Raw genomic sequence first — 5,582 nt, forward strand, 5'->3', positions numbered from 1 at the left:
AAAAAAAAACAGGTTAATATCATTTGTGGTGTTTTTTGTTTTGTTTCTTCTCAACAATCACATCCTATGCTGCCATCAGAAATGCAAAAGGATGCTCTCTCTGGAGACTGCGATTTTGCTGTTGACCAGCTGATCATTCCAGTAACCAAGGCAACAAAAGCCTCTGTTCTACTTAGAGGAAATTGGGGAGCTGGCCTAACACTGTCTGTAGGTGGATCATATTTTGTTTTCTCCAAAGAACTCCATCCCACCCACTTCATGAACTGAGAACGCCCAGACGCTTCCTGTTTGGGTCTCTCTGAGCACTAAACCAGCACTAAATAATAAACTCATAAAGGGAATTAGGGCAGGTTGAAACTGGGATGAGCAATATAGTCTGCCTTGGCAGTCATTCACAGCAACCTGAATCAAATCCAGAGCTGGGCTGGGTTTAGTGTACTCTACTTATGTACTGATATCTTTGTGTGTAAAAACAGTTTATGTAAGTATATTGTGTAGATATAATAGAATTTTTCATGTCTTTGCTCCAAGTATTTAGTACCTATATTTAAGCTTGTCAATGAATGTTATTAGGAGAGCACATCTGTGTTGTTACAAATCTGTTATTACAAAATATTTCAAACGTATTTCCAAGTGATAAACCCTACATTGTATGATACCTATTCAAAAATATTCAACATTTTTGTTAGCATTAAATAAGCTATCTATATTAATGTCCCGTTCTTAATGACAGCATAACTGACTCCAGAAATCTGAAGTAAGGACGTGCTGCATAGTGATCATCCTAACATTATGCAGTTAGCCACTTGCTGCAAACTCCAGTCTTTTCTATCTCTTCTATGCAAGAACTATAACTGCTCTAACTATAGAGCAGTGACAAGATATGAACATTCTTGATTAATTGTTCACTTCATTCAAAGATTGCTAAGATGTCCAGAAAAAGTAATAGACCCTTCCGGTGGTCTGTCAGTGAAGATCTCAGCGACACTAAACTTGAAACTTAATCCTGTATATTTCTTTATTAGTATCTGTTCTTGATCCTATTGCAAGTTTTATTTTAAACAGTGATGTGTCTGGTATCTTTCACCTTTCTCTTTCAGATAACAGAATTTTTGCTATCATTCTCAAAATATTTCTCTGTTCCCAAGTATAAGGACCATTGGAATCAATTGCACCTTAGACTCTGGTGTTCCCCATTTGGTGGGTCAGCTGCTGATTTTCTACTGAGAGCAGACAGCACTGCCATCTCCCTTCTCACTTATAACAAATCTCTTCCTCCTATCACCTTGCCCTGGTACCAACTCTGACAAGATTCCACGAGTTGATTTAACACAAAATTGCTTTGCAATAAACTAGTCCAGAAGATGTGTATGTGTGCGTACACACACACACACACACACTTCATTACTGCTCTAGTGTGCTAGTTGGTTCATAGAAGCCCAGAACACAGAAGATAGGACCACACAGTTACAAATCAGAGATAGAGATGGTTGGAAAGAAGACTTCATTTTCACAGCAGCTTATTATTAGATCAGCTGAACAGCTTGTGGAATCACTGTCTCCTGTGCATTTGCCAAATACAGGTTATCACGCATCAGCATGCAACTACATTCAAACAGTTCACGTTTCCTTTACATCACTTCAGTAACTGCCTTTTTTGTACTTATCCATTTATTTATTTATTTTCCCAGAAAATCATCCTCTAGTAGGATGGAAGCTTTTCCTGTTATTTGCCTGTTCACATAGGAAAGAAACATTCTGTGGTATGCCTTATTCTAGCTGATAATAGATTAGATCAAGGGGCATCTTCTGAAAGGAGAGAAAGATGGTGCTTGGATCCACAAGGGATAGCCAGGCTACAAGAAAGCTGGAAGGGTATAGTCCATGAAACATAGTAGATAGAAAATCCAACATGGAATGAGAAGGCAGTGGTCTGATTAAGGAGAGAACATAACTGTGCCTGAGAGCTGCAGGAGGATGGCTCTCCAGGAGACTCCATAAAACTTGTTTCAACACAGAAAGCCAGACAAGGCCGAATAATGAGAAATACAGAGTTTGAAGATCATGGCACACCCTATTAAGATAAAGTGAGTATCAGGAAAATTGACATTTAGGCTTATATTTGTATTACACTTCAATCAGCAAAACCTCAGTTTTCTCTAATTCAAAAGTTACTTTTCATTTAAAAAAAAAAAACAACCACCACCAAAACTGAAAACAAATAACAACAACAAAAAAACCTCACTGCCACCAAAAAAAAAACAAAAGCAAGAACAAAAACAACAGGGAAACAGAGATAGAAAACTCTTTTGTGAAGATGCTGTGCTGACTTCAAGGAAGAAGATCAGGAAAGTTCATCCTGAAACTCTAGATTTTTAGGAGCTAGTTAGAAGCAGAAAATACTCTAATCTGTTCACATGTTAACCTTCTTGAACAGTGCTGTAACATCAAGAGTTTCCCAGGGAGCCTAAACAGTGGTTTCAGCTCTCCCCCACTTCCAGCTGCACGCTGTACACTCTCACTGCTTCCCTTGTGTAATCTGGGGTAGTCACTAGACACTGAACTGAGCCATTTCAAAACGCTTAATCAGCAGAAAAATTAGCCCAACAAAACAGTAAGCCAAAACTGGCTTCAGTTATTATGAACTGAAGTCAGGAGACATTCACATGGAAAAGATGATCAGGAAGACACGGTAGTCTAGACTCTGCCATGCTGAGGAAAGCTTGGGAACTTGAGAACATCAAATATATCTCAGTATCTCATGCCCAAACTCTGTAAAAAGATGTTTCAATAAACAGGCATGTAGTCTAACTAAAATGATTGTTCATCCACATGGCTCATTTCCTGGCTGCTGAGCAGCACAGCTGTCCATGGGTTGCATCCTAATCTGTCCTGTCCATCAGGTTTTCAGCTACAAATGTACATAACTGGGGAACTCTCAATTAGGTTAGAACTGGCATTGCCCAAAGCTGGCTTCTTGTGCTCCTTATCTCTGTGCAACCTCTAACAAGTTACTTTTAAACCATGTACAGCTTCACACCATCTGATTAATTCATGGCCAGTTCTGATACAGGCACAGCTGCCTCATGAGTCAGGAAGCAGTCATCAGGATCCAACGTCTGAGGAACAAGGCAGAAGCTAATTTTTAAGTTTTTTTTTCCTATTATATTTTTCCAGCATTTTCTTCTCTTGAAATACTTTAACCTTTTGTTCCCTCTGAAGAAATATGTTTGTTTTTTTTGGTTGGGAGAGAAGATGGGATGGGAGTTGCTGGAAAAATAAATTCCATCTTCAAGGCAAGCCTATCAAATAACTTTAGAAGAACAGCCTGCCCACCTGTTGCGGGTGTTTCCAGATTTTATTTGGCATGCTCTGCTATGAAATTTCTCACACTTTTGTTCCTGAAAAATCTTTTTAGTTTAGTTTATTAGGAACACCAAGAGTCAAGTTGCTGCAGGCTGTAACCTACATGGTATATCAGCATTATGTAGCACACAACCTTAGATCCAGAGTAGATATCATCCACATCAAAACTATTTGATCAGACACATAGTAACTTTTTTAGTAGGTCTTTGTATTATCTGACAATTGATTATAATTGATTATTTGGTATAACCAGAGTTATCTCTTTCATGTTTTTAAATTAGGTGCGTGTGTGTCAACACCAGAGAGATCTCAAGTTATGAAACATCTCAACACAGGAATTATGGCGCACATTAACACCTCATGTGTGCAGGCAGGAGCCATTTGGATTATTCCTGAGTTGAAGTATGGGAAATACCACCTTTCAAGCAAGACTAGTAAAAACACTGACATTTTTAGCATAAAGAACCATCCTAAAGAAACAAAGATTATGCACATATATCTTTGAACTAAAAGAGGAGAGTTGTCAGCAGAAGATGTACTTAAGAAATTAACTGGGTGAAATTTTAAAGTTTGAGATGTTCAAGCACCATGTGGCATTAAATAACTATTTTTCTTTATCATTGGAAACAGGGCATAAGTTACTTCCCTTAGGAAAATCAGTTTCTGTTCCTACTTATCATGAAAATCCCCTAGTTCTTGCTCGAGAGAGATTCTTTCCTGTGAGTAACTCCTTTAAATAAGCTATGATGAATTACAAACTCAGTGCAATGAACAAGTTTTAAATAAAAAAAAACTTACTTAAAGATGGAAATCTCCTTTTATTTTCTTCTTGTAAAATTTCTTCTGGCAGACAACAGTCCTCCAATACCAGCAAACCTGGTGGGAGATGGACACCCCACTGTCCTACAGAAGGGGGCCTGCTGCCACTGTCCCCCACCACTCAGGGGCTAGTTCTCAGCTCTGACTCACTTTCCTCCATACTCTCCCTTAGGAGAGGTTACTCCCTTTCTTTGCCTTTTAGACACTGAATCCATGCAATGAATTCAGATATGACAGCAAAAAGGAACCTCCCTCCTGTTGCCTAAGTCACAAGATAGTAGCCTCCCCCATCCATGGAATTCATCACCTATCAGCCTTACAAGCCACAGCTGGTTCTCACACTGCTCCAGGGTCTCTAGGAAGACCTGTCCATTGCTTCATGTCACCCTCAACGCTTCCTCAACAGTTCCTCCCACTGCTCCTTTACCCAGTGCCTGAGGGCCTCTATCAAAACACACCTCTCACCTCCAAGAAACACCAAATGCTCCCCACAGCCAAAACCTACAAGCAGAGAGCATCCACCTGCTCCAATTTTTCCAATACACTGCAGATAAATCACTTACCACTCACTGGGGATGCCAAACAATACCACTCAATCTCATAGTACCTGAAACATTTGCAGTATACTCTTTATACCCCAACTGCCTCTCAGTTATCAGAAAAACTGATAGCTGCACCTCTACTAAAATAGACAGGTTCTTTCCTAATCAGCAATCAGGACAGATGTTGCAAGTCATTTTTAATTAAATCTCCCTTTCAGACGAGAGCTGAAGATGTTAGCTCCAAAAGGTCCTAGAATTTTGTAGAAACAAGTAAATCTGAAATTCAAACTGATCAAGTGTTAAAACCAGGTCAGGACATAATAAAACAATACCTGCAAATAACTACTACAATAAAAATACTACTGTCAAAAAAAGAAAAAAACCACCAACACAAACAAACAAACAAACAAACAGCAAGGAAAGTAAAGGAAGGCTAAACACTATAGAATTACCATGTTTTTAGGCTATTGGAAATCTAGAGCAGATACTTAGCTAAAGACCTCAGGATAGGATAGCATATGGTGAGGCAATTAAATGCTACCATAATGCATAAGCTCTGGAACTATACGTTAAGCTTAAAGACAGAGTGTTTTAATCCTTGAGTGCTTTTCAGTTTGCAAATTTAAAGCTCATTTCATGCCTGAGACTTTTTAATGTATTACAAAATGCAAGAAAAACTCAGTCATTTGATTAGAATGAAGTATTAGAATACTGTCAGTCAAATTACAAATAATACATATATCACAATTCACCATAGCAAAAACTTTTTTTTCTTTTCTTTCTATCAGTTTTTTATATCATCAATACAAATCAATATAGAAATAGAAATTTCATTTATTCATGCACATTACTTTA

The sequence above is a fragment of the Meleagris gallopavo genome, chromosome 6 (genome assembly GCF_000146605.3).
Source record: "Meleagris gallopavo isolate NT-WF06-2002-E0010 breed Aviagen turkey brand Nicholas breeding stock chromosome 6, Turkey_5.1, whole genome shotgun sequence".
Classification (NCBI taxonomy): Eukaryota; Metazoa; Chordata; class Aves; order Galliformes; family Phasianidae; genus Meleagris; species Meleagris gallopavo.